Raw genomic sequence first — 16,924 nt, forward strand, 5'->3', positions numbered from 1 at the left:
CTATTGTGTGCCTATTTTCTTGTGTGACTGCTTGTAACTTTCTAAAAATCCTAACTAGTTTTTGTTATCATGGTGGAAAGTAACTTAAATCTTTCAGACCTTCTCAAAAACACACAAACAAAAACATTCCATTGTGCAGTTAGTGCAGCAGAATCTTAAAAAATTCCATTATAGCATTTTGTACATGATTAATATTACATATAAATGATTAATAAATTATATATATTTCAGTTCAAATTTAGGTAGTCAACATTATCCGCTATTATGTTAAAAAAGTTGCCTTTGTTTTTGGCAACATATGTCAGACATGCATTTTAAAAAATGCTTACTTTGAAGTAATTCTTGAAATATTATTTTTCATCCAGATTCAGTGAAGCGCCTAAAGAAATGTCTACAACCATGCCTAAATGTCTGGGAATTTAGGGGATACCAAAATGATCTGCTGAGTCAATTTTTACGAGTTCTGAGTCCTCAACTGCTATCAAGAGGCTGCTTATGTACAGCATCAATGTAGGCTTCTTTTCACATTCTATAATTTCCAGGAACATTTTTGCAGTGATAGAAAAGTTATCTGAGTGTCAGAGAAAAGCAAGCTTCATGATGTTTATTCTTTACTGAAAGTATGTACAAACAGAACCAATGTTTCATTCTATTTCATTGTCCAGTCACAAAATCCACAACACATCTTCTATTCAGTAACTAAACAACAGTCAGTTGAGATCAAGGCTCGCAGTTATGTTTATTAAGTGCCTCTCCATACATCCTTTCACCATTAAGCAAAGTGAGTTTTCTGATATACGCACCAACACATTATGTTTCTGTCCTTCAGGATTTTTCCAGCTAGACCAGGCATGTCCAACCCATGGACTGTGGGCAACATGCAATCTGGCGCAGCCTGTCAAGAGGCCCAGCCTCTGCCCCTCACCACCATGGTGATTAGTCTTCTTAACCTACCTGCCTGGTCTGGCCCTAGGTGCTCACCTAGAAACAACCACACATAGATCTGCCACTAACATCATGGTGACTGAAACCAGGAGCTCAGTGTACAGGTAAGTCAGGTTATGGCAAATAATTTTATACTATTTGATACTTTAGCCAAAAGCAGTACTGCAAACAGTGAAAAACATGCAGCCATGCTTTCTGTTTTGATAAAGGAATTTGAGACTATATTTCAAGACTGATGAAAAGAATCTTTTTTTCTTTTCTTTTCTTTTCTTTTCTTTTCTTTTCTTTTCTTTTCTTTTCTTTTCTTTTCTTTTCTTTTCTTTTCTTTTCTTTTCTTTTCTTTTCTTTTCTTTTCTTTTCTTTTCTTTTCTTTTCTTTTCTTTTCTTTTCTTTTCTTTTCTTTTCTTCTCTTCTCTTCTCTTCTCTTCTCTTCTCTTCTCTTCTCTTCTCTTCTCTTCTCTTCTCTTCTCTTCTCTTCTCTTCTCTTCTTTTCTCTTCTCTTCTCTTCTTTTCTCTTCTTTTCTCTTCTTTTCTCTTCTTTTTTTTCTTTTGTGTACTCATGACCCTATTTTCAGTTCCCATAAATAAATTACCTGCAAATTTTTAAATGTAATGTGTAGAGTTACAATCACATATTTAACTCAAACATTGATCCTGTCTCTTCATCAGACTTCTGTGAGACCTCTCTTAGCAGAGACAAACATTTCTTGCTTCACCACCCCATCTTATTCATGTCATTGCTCTCTGATTGTACATAAATTTGTGAACAACAGTTATCAAGGATGAAGCACAGAATGAATGAAATTTCATCAAAAGTCTCTCACTAACACCTTGAGAACTCACTAGGAATTGCAACCACTACTATAAAAACAGACTTGTGCATTGATTTCACAGAAATGAAATCAAATATCTTACTAGTTTTATGGTTCCCCACCCCCCCGCCCCCTTTTTAAAAATTAAAAATTGAAATGTTTTGTTACTTACATACATAAACTATATTATATATTTTACAAGAGATGCTCCAAAAATAATGCCTCCTGCTTTATTGTGTTGGCCCATGGTGACAGAGACAGATGTTGAAAGTGTGGTAGTAGAGGCTGAAACTTCCTGACCATATTCCATCACATTTTGTGTGTGACAGATGGAAGCAGGATGGTGGTCTGACAAAATAACCTCTGACACAGAAGTGCATAAGAAGCAAAGGTGGATAATTCAATTCCTCCAGGTGGAAAATTGGCTCTCATTGACATTCACTGGTGATGACTCAACACTGACGAACACCAACAGTGGATGTGAATACGAGTTGGTAGGTGGTAGATTTCAGCAATTGTGACAGCTAGTCTCCTCCTCTGGTGCAGGTTTTTACAAGAATGGCCTGTGGTTTCTTGTTCATCCCTGGTGAAAATACACAGCTAGTGGTGGTGATTTTCTTGAAAAAATAGTATTATGAGGCTGAGAATTTGCTCTATCAAATAGTGTTATTATGCTCTTTGTATCTGTTGTAGTTTCCATGGAGACATTACTTGCAGTAACCTACGTACATGTAGCCCACAAAAATTCCTCTTTTCTCAGAACATACCAGGCAAACCAAAAGTATGGAAACCCATGCACCAATCACTAATTCATAGGTCACTCTGAAAGTAATGCTTGCTATTTAGTTACATGCAAACTATAATAGAGGTTTATCTAGACATGAACCAGCAGTATGCCCAGGTAGCCAAGAAGGCCAATGGCCTACTAGCTTGTACCAGAAATAGTGCTGCCAGCAGGAGCAGGGAAATGATCATCCCTCTGTACTAAGTTATAGAGAGGCTGCATCACAAGTACTGTGTTCAGTTTTTAGCCCCTGACTAGAAGAAAGACATTGAAAGCCTGGAGTTTGTCCAGAGAAGGGCAATTAAACTGGTGAGGGGTCTGGAGCACAAGTCTTATGAGGAGCAGCTGACGGAACTGGGATTGTTTAGTCTGCAAAAGAGGAGGCTCAGGCATGACCTTATTGCTCTCTACAACTACCTGAAAGAAAGTTGTGGCAAGGTGAGCGTCAGCCTCTTCTCCTTTGTAACTAGCAATAGGACTAGAGGGAATGGCTACAAGCTGTGACAGAGGAGTTCAGGTTGGATTTTAGGAAAAGCTTTTTTTCCAAAAGATTGGTCAAGCACTGGGATGGACTGCCCTGGGAGTGGCAAGTTAGATCAGAAAAAGGTAATACTTTCTTTCTCTACTTGAAACAGTCATAGGCTCCACAAAATTCTTCCTGTGGAAGTAAAAGAGATTAAGAAGACTGAGGGGATAGATTCTGTAGTGCAAGTTTCCTCATGTCTCTCTATGACATTGTTACTCTACATTCTACTGGAGTAAAAGGCACCTACAGAGCATTTTTATTTCATGTTATTTTTGAACACAATTGATGTAATAGCAGCTTAGTATCACCAAAATAGACATGTCACATCACTGGAAGGTTTTCAGGCTCTTTCCAATTGCCTATATATATATGTACAGATATATATTAATATGTAGATATTTTCATGGATCACCTCAACCTATCATGACTTCCACAGCATTGACTTCGCATCCTATGAAGGAGGTCAAAGGAAAGAATTTAATTTTCTGCTGTTTGTAAAGTCCCCTATGTAGAACATATCACCTTTCCCCTAAGATCAGCTGGTATCTCTTTGTAACATCAGCATAAGTTACCTTGACTGTCAAGCATGTGACTCACATCTAATCAAGACTTTGACTAGATTTTTGTGGGTTTGTGGGTTCTCAATATGTAGCTCATGAAATACAAGTATCCTTTTCATACCTGGATCAGTCTTTCAGTCATGCAGTTATGTTCTTTTCATTATCAATTTACTTAAATTAATATCACACACTTTAACAGAGTCAAGTAAAAGTATCACATATTTCTAAAACACGGCCCTGAATATTATGCTTTGAAATCATTCAATTAAAAAAGAAACAGGACTAATCTTTGATTGAGTAGCTTTCTTTTATTCCTAGCTAAGCTACCAGCATGTGCACTGGCCTATATAATAATTCAATATAATAATTCACCTAAAGATTACATAGCAATTATGTTTAAGAGTCATTATGTATAGAAAGATGGTAATGACTTATGTTCCTTCTACAATGACTCTCAGCTATTTAATATCACGATAATAACCATGACAAGAAATGGTACTTAGACAGTAAAACATATTGTTCCTATAATTGAAGCGTAAATATATAATATTTTTCATCCTTAGTCACTAAACTAACTACCATTAATAGGAAAGAGACAGTATATAAGTGTATACATATATGTTTATATATTTGTTTATATATTTACTTAGTGCACGAGAGAGACAGGAAAAGAGGAAGAGAGACAAAAATGTGGTAAGATGGGAAAAAAGTAACTGACAATATTGAAAATAAATATATGCATTTAAATAAGAAATATAAATCTAATTACTTTAAACCTGAATTCTCCACTGTTGGATTTCCTGAGATATGGATAAGCACTATTGACATGTTAAAAATACAACACCACTTTCATCTGGCTAGGAAAATGTATTAGCCCTTAATCCAATATATTTCTGTGATGCCACATTTAAGCAGTTTTCCTCTGAAGAACAATAAATCAGAATATCTCGAAGAAGGTGTTAAAAAAATCTGGTGACAAAAGTGACCCCAATTCCAAATCTCAAAGGAAAATAAGTCACCACCCACAGTCTTATTACCTTATTAGACTTGGGTAGGCTTGTTCAGATATTTTTTGCCCTATACTTGTGTCTACTTGAAGAATTTTGTAAATTTTGGTCAGTGAACAAAATCTGTAAAAGAGATTCCTTTTTGAATTCCAAAATAATTCATTTAATTAATTACGAACAATTTTGAATTAGACTCAGACTCCAGAACTTCCCTATTTCCTCTTTTTTCTGGTGACGGAAGTGTAACTATATGTCATGGTTTTAGATTTTTGTTCTCAGTATTCCACATCATAACATCATGTAGTACATGTTAAAGCATTAATGCTCCTGTTCCATGCATAGTAGATACTTCGGGGTACCTGTTTTAGAAGAGAAGAAGAACTATATCCCCCAGAGGACTGCTCACTGTTCTGTTACCATTTCTGCTCAGTGGGAAAGATAAAAACCATTCGTAGATCTCTTGACTTCCCTTTTTTGATTTTCTGGCTCATCTCTGCTCCCAGCCATATCACCTCAGCTTAATTAGAGTAAGGCTTCTATTTTTCAGACACTCTCACTTTAGTTATTAGCTTCAATTCTAATTACGTTATATTATATTGCATTATAGTATGTTATCTTGCATTCTGATATCTTATTTAGTAAATTAGTTTGTTTCTCCTCAGATCATTGCCACTGTGCTGTTTTTAGACCCATCTCCCTACCTTTTCCCCTTTTCCTTTTCCCAGGGCTTGGATTCGCAGGTTCCCCTGCCTCATTAGTCTATTACCTATGTTAGTGTCTGAAAAGTGCTAGAATAGAAGTAGAATAGTGCATAGAGGTGCTCATTCACAAAAACTCAACAGTGATTTCATAACAGCTAATTTAGCTACTTTGATAAACGTTACTGCCTTGAATTACTAAAAAATTCCTGCTAAGAGCAGGTGTCAGTGAATTTACATTGGACAGAATAGCAGTGTACTTTCCAGAGAAATGCTTGTGAATATATCTGAAATCAAGCCAACAATATTCATAGGAAATTTACCATTCACACATATTTCAAAATTGCCAATGGCTTCTACACGATCAACTCTGCACACTTCTTACAAAACATTTCACTGGGATTAAAAATATAAAGGTTCTGTACTAATGATTGCTGGCAATCTTAGGTGAAATTTTTCTCACTTTTTCCACTTCCATTAACTCTATTTCATCTGACAGGATCTTCACTTTCAGCATTCTTTTCTTAACATATTATGTGAGCCTTATGCTGCTGTATGGGCACTAATGCATATACTAATTCTGTATGACTAAAAAGCATTAACCATGAATCTATCCTTTAAAAGCATCTATCTTTCAAACACGTAAAATGTATCAAAGAGCCTCTCGCTGGGCTACCATATTCCACACATGTAGAGTATTTTGTTGTTGTTATTAATCACGGGCACCAAAATATCATTATGAAAATTTAAGCACATAAACAATATATTATCAACATACTGCTCTGATGACCAAGAAGGCCAATGAGTTCATTGAAAAGAGCATGGCCAGAAGGTCCAGGGAGGTGATCTTCCCCCTCTGCTCTGCTCTGGTCAGGCCTCACCTGGAGTACTCTATCCAGGTCTGGGCTTCCCAGTACAAAAAAATGCAGGGATCTCCTGGAGATAGTCCAGCAGAGGACCACAAGTGACCTGGAGAGTCTCCCCTATGAGGAAAGGCTAGGTAACCTGAATCTTTTCAGCCTTGAGAAAAGAAGACTGAGAGGGGATCTTATTAATGTCTATAAATATCTTAAGTGTGGGAGTCAAAGGGACATGGCCAACCTCTTTTCAGCAGTCCATGGGGACAGAACAAGGGGAAATGGCCATAAAGTTGAGCATAGGAAGTTCCAAACCAATAAGCAAAAGAACTTCTTCACAATGAGGGTTACAGAGTACTGGAACATGTTGCCCAGAGCTTTGCTTCAGAGGAGGGGAGTTACATTCAGCTAGATTGAGTCAAGGTTAGATATCATGGGGAAGACAGAGACCCCCATGCTTTCTGGGAGCGCATCCTCATGGGGACAGTCTTTTTCTCCCAGCTGGAAGATGTCCATGCTGCAGCATGTGTCTGGTGCCGCTTGTGCTCCTGTCACTGAGCACCTGTGAGAAAAGCCAGGCTTCATGATCTTCCACAATCCCAGTAAGCATCTGTAGGTAACACTCACTTTTTTTAATACTGATTGTAGGCAGTTCCCTCAGCCTTTGCTGCGACTGCTGGGTGCCCTGGACTCTCACCAGCCCTGGCTGAGCTCTTGCTCCATGTGGCAATGTCTTTTTCATACCAGGGACACCAGGTAGGGACTTAAGAATCCACATGCAGATTCTCAAGGTCCAAAAGGGGGGAAAAAATAGAGAGAGAAATATGTGTTGTTTTTGTTGTTTTTGTGAGTTCGTTTTCTTAAGTATTACTCATTTTTTATTTATTGAATCAATTGTTCAATATGCCTCATCTTGAAAAGATGACCTTCATGCTGAACTTCAGGCTGCTTCATGTCAGAACCAAAGTCATCTTCTCCACATGAGTAGCCACTTCTGTAACTTGTTTGACACATTCTCAGGGCCCCAGTCAGCTCAGGTCCTTCTGCTGGATTCCTTCTGTTGTCCTGGCACAGCAGCTCAGAGAATGCTGGTCTCTGCCTTCCCCTATTCCTGAGGACTTGGGGAAGAAGAAATGACAGATTTTGGCAAGGGAAAAGGATGGAGATGCGAAGGATGGTCTCACAGGAGCTTTTGTTGTCAAAAGAATTACCAGGAATGGCCATGTGAGCCTGCAAGGTGGTACTGGAGTTGGGACTCCGCCAGCTAGTGGTAAACTTATGGGATGGATAGTTTGGTGCCAAGACAGAGGTGGCCATCTGGGGAGAGGTGGACAGGACCCTGCCTGGCCACCAGAGCACACAGCTAGTTTGAGCTGAAGGGGAAATACTTTGTCCAGTAAAGATCCCAGTAAATCCTGGGAAAGCATCCTTCAGGAATAATATTGCAATATTTTTTGGAATTTGGAATACTTCTTTCTTTTCAGACTTGTCCAAACTTGAAGTTTTTTAATTAGATCTTCTTCCTCTGTCACTGGTGTAAAAAATCAGACTTAAATAACAGTGTGGGTTTCTATTGTTTTTGTTTCCAATTATCAGTCTCATTACTTATTATTATCTAGCTGGGATTGTATATTGTACAATAACAGAAAACTTCCTCACAGTCTTTGTACTTCATATAAAATCAGCTGTAACTTAATTCACAATGACATAAACAATGTGATAACACCATAGCTTATGCTTCCATTTAAAATTTATCATTTCTGTTTTTGTAAAATAACATCAGTTCGTATAATTTGTGTACAATTCAGTCTGATTGCTTAGAATAACTTGTTACAAATGTTAAATAGCTGTCATGCTAATACATCATAAGACATGATGAATATGTAGTTTTTAGGAAGAGTGCCACAAGAGCTCTATCCATCTTTGAAGAGACACATTTTTTATAAGGAACCTATTTCATACTCATACATAAAGCACAGTTGTTTAGCTTTGTTTATCTTTGCAGAAGCTTGCTTATGAATAGAAATAACACATTTTATAGAAGAGAGAAAGAAAGGTAGAAAGAAAGTAGCAGTAGCACATCCTTCTTTTCATAAATTCTCTTAGAAAGTTAACTGAGTTTCACTGAAGGGAATGAATCAATGGTCCTTTATAAAGAAAAAATCAATTAGAAAGTCATTACATAAACGTTAGCATTCAAAAAATAAAATTATATATTAAAGCCAATTAGACTGTATGTCAGAACTACGGTGAATTGCACTTGCACTGATGTATGCAAAATCATTAGCAACCTCCATGTCCAAGAAATGTAGAGAGTGACAAAGAACATGTTTATAGACAACTGAATTTTCTTTTGCAAGCTATCTCAAGCAGCAGATGACTTCTCTGGGCTTTTTAAGAGGTTTACTTTGTCTATCTCAAGTGTTACTGTTGTTACTGAAATTAGAACACTTGAGGCAACACATAAGACAACAGCCACTCCTGTGGCATCCAGGAGGGCTATAGGAAGAACAGGAATCCCAGTAGAGTCTTTCTCCCAATAGCTTGCTGTAGTCCTGGTGTGATTTGTGTTTAATGCCACACTGGAGAGGCAGATGGTGTTAAACATTGAGAAGGAGCACTACTGAGCATCTCACAGAAGAGCTGAAGTCCCCTCCTGTGGATGCAGTGGGACAGTCAATCTTATTTATTTCCTTAATGACAGCAAATAGGCTAGCTAACTTTTCGTGTTTGGGTCTGCATCACAGAAGATTAATGTATCTCTCCCTGATGGGTTTGTTCTGAGCAATCAGAAGCAGAAGAAATCTCTCCCTGTAAGTCAGATGCTGTAGCTTGCAAAATTAAACATTCCGATACAGGTTGTCACATCATACAACCACTGCAGGGGATGGGGCATTTCAACTGTATCACAGTTTCAGGATTTTTGTAATTGGTATTTCACATCTTAACATCAAGTAGTGCACTGGGAGTTAAAGAGTTAATGCTCCAGTTCTGTGGATTGTTGATATTTCTAGGTATAGCTGTCTCAGAAGACAACTATATAGCCCAGAGGACTTTACGTTTTTATTTTCTGTTTGGATGGGAAAACAAAACTGTTTGCAAATCATGAGACATCTCCTTTTTCCTTTCCGCTCATCTCTACAGCGTGTGTGCTCCCTAGCCATCTCACCTTCAGCGTTAGAGTAAGGCCTTTGTTTTTTGGACACTCTCATTTTATTTGATTTCTTAGCTTCCATTTCAATTATATTATATTATATTGTGTTATCTTGCATTTCAATATCTCATTTAGTAAATCAACTTTTCTCCTCAGATCATTGTTGTTTCATTTTTAGGCCCATCTCTCTACCCTTTACCCTCTCTACCTCTTTTCCCCTTCCCCCTTTCCCAAGGTGTGGGTCTGTGGGTCCCCCTGACCCATTAGTCATGGAACAAGGCTGAACTGGCCTGTAAACCATTGACATACTGCATCTACCATTAGAGGTTCAATCCTAAACACAGTAGATAGAGAGAAAAGGAGACACAGAAGTCTGAATTCATTACATATGTTTCTGAACACATATTCAACATAATACACATTTTAGTTAGATATAACTGAAATGCAAATGGCATGCATTTCATTTCAGAAATGAGATGCATTTCTGAGCTGAGGTAAAAACTATGTTTAGTTAGAAAAGCTGAATTAGGGTACTTAGTGCCAGAGATGCTTAAGTAACAAAGACATCCCTATAGCTCTGTAGATGTGAAGGAGGTATGAGATGAGACAACAACTGCTGGACAGACAAAATGCCTGAGTGTGCCTCAGCTGGTGAAAGATACCTAAATTCAGAAACATAATTTGTCCTAGGTTCCTAAAACACTTCAGTATGAGATGTATACTGTCCTAACACTATCCATTTATCTTCTAGCAATATGTACTTAGATTAGACAAGTTTGTATAAAAGTCTAATCAAATGTTCTGATAATGGTTATTTTTATATTTGAATTCAGGTATAATGGACCATAGGGTCATAAAGAGTAGATGGTGCATATACAAATTCATATCCACTTCATAATTTATAACAATTAGTAATTTTGATGACAGAATACTAGTTCTTGGGAACAAACATACCAAAAACTACACCCATTTGGTCTAGAATAGCAAACAATCACCAAAGTCAAATAACACAACTCAAAACACTTAGTACTCCACTAATAATTTCAAAATCTAGCACAAAGGACTTTATTTTAAAGACTTAATCTGGATATATGAACAATAAACAGAAAAATAGAAGAAAAAAAAAAAACATGAAAAAAAAATGAAAGCAAATAATAAAGAAAGATTGTTAAAGAAAAAATGGTTATGACTGCTACTGGAGTACTGTGTTCAGGGAATCCAGAACAACCACATATTATATTCTTATTGTCCCTCATTTAATCGTTGCTAGCAAAACCTATGCTTTAAATAAAATGCTTTTATACTAACTTTTCATACATTAAATTTGATTTCTAAATCAAAATATACCCAAGTCAGGTTTCAGTGTAAGATATTTATAAAGTAGCCAGTATTAAATAAATTGTTTGAATATTTATTTTACAACTTGAAAGTCTATTTTGCAACTGTAGCTCATTTTCTTTGGCTCTACTTCAAAAAAAAAAAAAAAATAAAATCCTTTTGTGTCTCACATGTCTTAAATCATCTTAAGACATCTTAAGTCACTGCATGTGTTTAGGAGCTGGTTGATCACATCTGAGAAGTGCTTGTAAAAGGAAGCAACGTTGTAGTATCTTTTATTCCAACAAGTTAATCAGTAAATCCGCTCTGCTTTCATTGCGCATCATCTGTAAACTGAAAAGCTGAAGGCTGACTTGCATATTTGCTAATGCACTAATGCAGTAAATGATAAGAATATGTAAGTGGTTGATTCTAATCACAGCCTTGTGAAGCTATATTGCAGAAAGCAGAATTAAATCCATAGGGCTACCCTGGACATCTGTTGTGTGGAGCTCTGACTTTGCAATTCCTATTGACAGCTACATCAAACATCCGAGTGCTTGAAATATTTGAGTGAGTGACCAGAACTCTTTAGGCTCAAATGAGATGCTGCATTACTGCATTAATAATCAGAGGAATGTTCATCAGTTCAGACATCTACAAGTTAGACACTATATTTCTATCTAAACTCTGAATTTTAAATAGACATGTTTTCTTAGAATGTAAGAATATTTTACCATTGTGTGCATTGACACAGCTAATCATAGCAGCTAATCATAAATGAGCAGATTTGTAGAAAGATTCAAGCATTAAGCGTTATCTGGAGTATTATGTTCAGGTCTGGGGCCCCCAATACAAGAAGGAAAGGGAGTTGTTAAGGTCCAGAGGAGAGCCACAGAGATGATAGAGGGATGGAGCACCTCCCCTACAAAGACAGGCTAAGGGACATGGACTTGTTCAGCCTGGTTAAAAGAAGGCTACGGGGTGACCTCTTGGCAGCATGTGACATGGAGTATGGAGAGATCAACTTTTCACAGTCTCAGCAAAGATATATTATGCTTCAAATTATGATAGATTCAAAGAAAAACAGAGATTATGCATGGAAAAGGGATGACAATCTGTTAAGCTTATTACTAAAATGCTATCAATACTGAAGGCTTTTGTGGGGTTAAGAATGTAAACTGGGAAATAATATGTAAGAGCCATTTAAAGTTCAATAAATATGCAGTAGAACCACATGACTCAGGAAGTTTTTGAGCCAAAACTAATTCAAAAGTAGAAGAACACGGTCTGGAAGCAACATACCTATTTTTATTTTTTTTATATATACACTTCTTACCAGATCCCAAAGAGATGGCCTTTTCTTACATTTATATATGTATAGAAAAAATAAAAATATGGCCTTTTCCCTCTCAAGCATCTGTTTTCTCACCAATACCTGGCATTTTCTCCCAGAAATACCAGCTTTCTCACGGATACATGACCTTCTCCCCCCCACATCAGACATTTTCTCCCAGAAATATGTCATTTGAGCACAGAGATCAAGTCTCCCCGAAAAAGCACTTTTCTGAGAAATACCTGACATTTTCTCTGCAAAATACTACTTGACACTCCTCCAGTGGACATTTTCTCCCGTGTTTACCATATTTTCTCCCCGAGACCACTTGGCACACCAAAAATACCGCAGTTGCTCTCCTCTACAAGACAGTCTTTCCCACCGTTTCCCACTTTTCTCCCTCATTTATCTCATTTGCTCCCTGAAGTTCCAGCTTTCTCCTCCTTCGATGACATTTTCTCCCAGAAATTCCCGTTTTTCACCCAGAGGATGGCATCTTCTTCCAAAAAGAACACCTTAGCTCCCAGAAATACCAGCTTTCTCCAATCCAATGAGATTAGCTCCCAGAAATACTGCTTTTTGCCCAAACACATGATCTATTCCACCACAACTATCATGTTTTAATCCTCAAGAATACATTCTCTACCAGACCTATGCCATTTCCCCCCACAAATACCACCCTTCTCCCAAATACGTGGCATTTCCTCCCACAAGTACTACTCGGCCATCCAAAAGAGGACATTTCCTCCCCAAAGAAGGAGACTTGCTCCCTGAAAAAACAGCCTTCTCCCCAAACAGATGAAGTTTTCTACCAGAAAAACAGCTTTTCTTAGATATGCTTCACGCTTCATCCACAAAATACTATATGACAATGCCAAAGGTGACTTTTTCCAACAAAAATACGATCTTTTCTCCCACAAATATCACCATTCTCCCAAACAGATGACATTTTCTACCACAAGTACTACTTCACACTCCACAGGATGAGACTTACCATCATACTTTTCTAGACTTCATATCACAGTTTCCTCCCAAATTAGATTTCCTTCCAGACATACCAGCATTCCCCGAAACAGAGGACATTTTCCCCCGGAAATACCATCATACCATCTTTTCTCCCAGAAATACCAGCTTTCTTACAAATACTTCACATTTCCTCCCATTTACACTACTTCACACTCCTAACAATCCTACGGCCGTTTCATCTCCCAAATGTGTTTCTGCCAGAAATACCAGTTGTCTCTTAAATATATGAAGCTTTCTTCTTATACAATCCTCAAGACGACATTTTCTCCAAACAGAGGACATTTTCTCTCAGAAATACCAGGACTCGTATGAATATTTCAATTTCCTCCCGAATATACAACATTACACTCCTCAAGAGGACAGTTTCTTCCAGAAATGTGGCATTTTATCACACCTAGACCATTTTTATCCCCAATAGAACTCATTTTCCCCCACAAATACCACTACTCCAAGAAATAGCTCCCATTCTCTACCAAAAATGCTGCTTTACTCTCCTCAAGATCACACTTACCCCATCAAGATGGCAGTGTCACAGAAATACCAGCTTCTGCCCCCCAAAATAGGACATTTTCTCCCCAAAACCAAAAAGAATATACCACTTCTCTTAGAAACACCTCCCATTTCATCCCAGGAATACTACTTGACACTCCTCAAGATCACACTTACTCCCATCACAATGGCCTTTTCTCCCACATACACCAGGTTTCTCCAAAATACACCACATTTACTCCTACATAGACCAGGTTTCTCCCAAAGATGGCATACATTCACCCAGAAATTCCTGCGTATGCTTCAAAATACGGACTTTTTCCCAAAAAAAAAACAGCTTTCTGACAAACACATGTCATTTTCCAACCAAGTCTGCTACTATCTCCCAGAAACAGCCGGTTTCCGAGAAATACCTGACGTTTGCTCTCCCAAATACTACTTGACACTCCTCCAGAGGACATTGTCTCCCCTATTTACCACGTTTTCTCCCCAAGAGACCACTTGGCACACCAAAAAGACCGCCGTTGCTCTCCAGTACAAGATATTCTTTCCCACCGATTCCCACTTTTCTCCCTCAACGATGTCATTTCCTCCCAGAAATGCCACTTTTCCCTTGGAAATTTCACCTTCTCTTCCAAAAAGAGGAGATTTGCTCCCAGAAATACCCCTTCTCTTACAACTGCCACACGCTTTCTCCCCAAAAAGCCTCCATGACAATGCCAAATGGGACACTTGCAGCCAAGAAGAGGACACCTTCTCTCAGAAAGACCACTTTTCTCCCCAAGAGAGGAGATTTTCTCCCAATTGGATGACATTTGCTGTAAGAAAGACCTGTTTTCTTCCCTCAAGAGGACATTGTCCTGAAGGACATTGTCCTGAGGACATTTTCTCCCAAAAGTGCCGCTACTCTTTGAAACACCTCCATTTCCTCCCAAATCTACTCCATGACACGCCTCAGGATGACACTTACTCCCCGATTTGGGGCATTTTCTCCCAGAAATACCACTTCTCTCCCAAAGGGATGGCCTTTTCCCTCTCTAGCATCTGTTTCCTCACCAATACCTGGCATTTTCTCCCAGAAACACCAGCTTTCTCACACATACATCACCTTCTCCCCCCCACAGCAGATGTTCCCTCCCAGAAATATGGCATTTGATCACAGATATACTCTTTCCAGGGAATACCAGGTTTCATAAAAATACCTCATAATTTCTCCATGAAGTTCGTTAGCAAGATGACACTTTCACCCTAAATAGGAGATTTTCTCTCAGAAATGCATGCTTCCCCCTCACTGAACGGCATCTTCTCCCCAAATTAGGACATTATCTCCCCGAAATACCACATTTCTCCTATCCAATGACATTATCTCTACGGAGAGTTTGCAGTTGCTGGCCGAGAAATAGCGGTTCTCCCCGAATACAGCTTTCAGCCTTCAGCAGCGGTCTCGTCTCTCTCGCATGCCGAGAAAGACAGACATCAGCCGGATGCTTTTCTTGGACGAGCGGCTTCTTCTGCGCACATCGCAAAGGAGCGGTTCTGACTTCTCCTTGTGTCCATGCATTCTGCACTACGCTTCTCTCTCATTCTTTCAGTCTTTCCCTTGATTTCTAGCGACATTTCTTTTTTCTCTGTTTTTCCGATGCTACTCTTCAGCATCCTGTGACGAACAGAGTAGAAGGGAAAAGCCCCTCTAATAAGGCAGATAGAAGTTCCAGGAGACACACGTTGTGCTTTCAGAGAGGACGTTACAGAAAGTCGAGAGATGTGGATTCTTTCCTACGGAGAAAAAAACCCTTGTTTTCAGGAAATGCAGTATTCTGAAATCGCAAGTTCTCTGCATAGCAAATTCGCTATTTCGCTCTCGTGGGTCGAAAGCAGCACTGTCGCTAAACCACTACGGAGAGTTTGCAGTTGCTGGCCGGGAAATCGCGGTTCTCCCCGAATACAGCTTTCAGCCTTCAGCAGCGGTCTCGTCTCTCTCGCATGCCGAGAAAGGGCGACTTCAGCCGGATGCTTTTCATCAAGAAGCGGCTTCTTCAGCGCACATCGCAACGGAGCGGTTCTGACTTCTCCTTGTGTCCATGCATTCTGCACTACGCTTCTCTCTCATTCTTAACCCTTGTTTCCTAGCGACATTTCGTTTTTGTGTGTTTATCCGATGGTACACTTCAGCATTCTGTGACGAATAGAGTAGAAGGGAAAAGCCCCTCTAATAAGGCAGATAGAAGTTCCAGGAGACACACACGCTGTGCTTTCAGAGAGGACGTTACAGAAAGTGGAGAGATGTGGATTCTTTCCTCCGGAGAAAAAAACCCTTGTTATCAGGAAATGCCGTATTCTGAAATCGCGCGTTGTCGGCATCGCGATTTCGCAAATTCGCTCTCGTGTGTCGACAGCGCCACTCTCTGTTAACCGCTTCGGAGATTTTGCAGTTGCTGGCCGGGAAATCGCGGTTCTCCCCGAATGCCGCTTTCAGCCTTCAGCAGCGGTCTCGTCTCTCTCGCATGCCGAGAAAGACAGACATCAGCCGAATGCTTTTCTCGGACGAGCGGCTTCTTCTGCGCACATCGCAAAGGAGCGGTTATGACTTCTTGTGTCCATGCATTCTGCACTACGCTTCTCTCTCATTCTTAATCCTTGATTTCTAGCGACATTTCGTTTTCGTGTGTTTATCCGATGGTACACTTCAGCATTCTGTGACGAACAGAGTAGAAGGGAAAAGCCCGTCGAATAAGGCAGCTAGAAGTTCCAGGAGACACACGTTGTGCTTTCAGAGAGGACGTTACAGAAAGTGGAGAGATGTGGATTCTTTCCTCCGGAGAAAAAAACCCTTGTTTTCAGGAAATGCAGTATTTTGAATTCGCAAGTTCTCTGCATAGCAATTTCGATATTTCGCTCTCGTGGGTTGAAAGCAGCACTGTCGCTAAACCTCTACGGAGAGTTTGCAGTTGCTGGCCGGGAAATCGCGGTTCTCCCCGAATGCCGCTTTCTGCCTTCAGCAGCGGTCTCGTCTCTCTCGCATGCCGAGAAAGGGCGACTTCAGCCGGATGCTTTTCATCAAGAAGCGGCTTCATCTGCGCACATCGCATAGGAGCGGTTCTGTCTTTGCCTTGTGTCCATGCATTCTGCACTACGCTTCTCTCATCATGTCTTTCCCTTGATTCCCAGCGTCATTTCGTTTTTCTCTGATAATCCGATGCTACACTTCAGCATTCCTTGACGAAACGAGTAGAATTAGTGAAACTGCGATGCCGAGAACGTGCGAATTCAGCATACTGCATTTCCTGATAACGGGTTTTTTTCTCAGGAGGAAAAAATCCACATTTCTCCACTTTCTGCAACGTGCTCCCTGAAAGCACAACGTGTGTCTCCTGCAACTTCTAGCTGACTTGTTAGAGGGGCTTTTCCCTTCT

Source organism: Phasianus colchicus, chromosome 38 (genome assembly GCF_987193195.1).
Source record: "Phasianus colchicus chromosome 38, bPhaCol1.hap1.1, whole genome shotgun sequence".
Taxonomy (NCBI): domain Eukaryota; kingdom Metazoa; phylum Chordata; class Aves; order Galliformes; family Phasianidae; genus Phasianus; species Phasianus colchicus.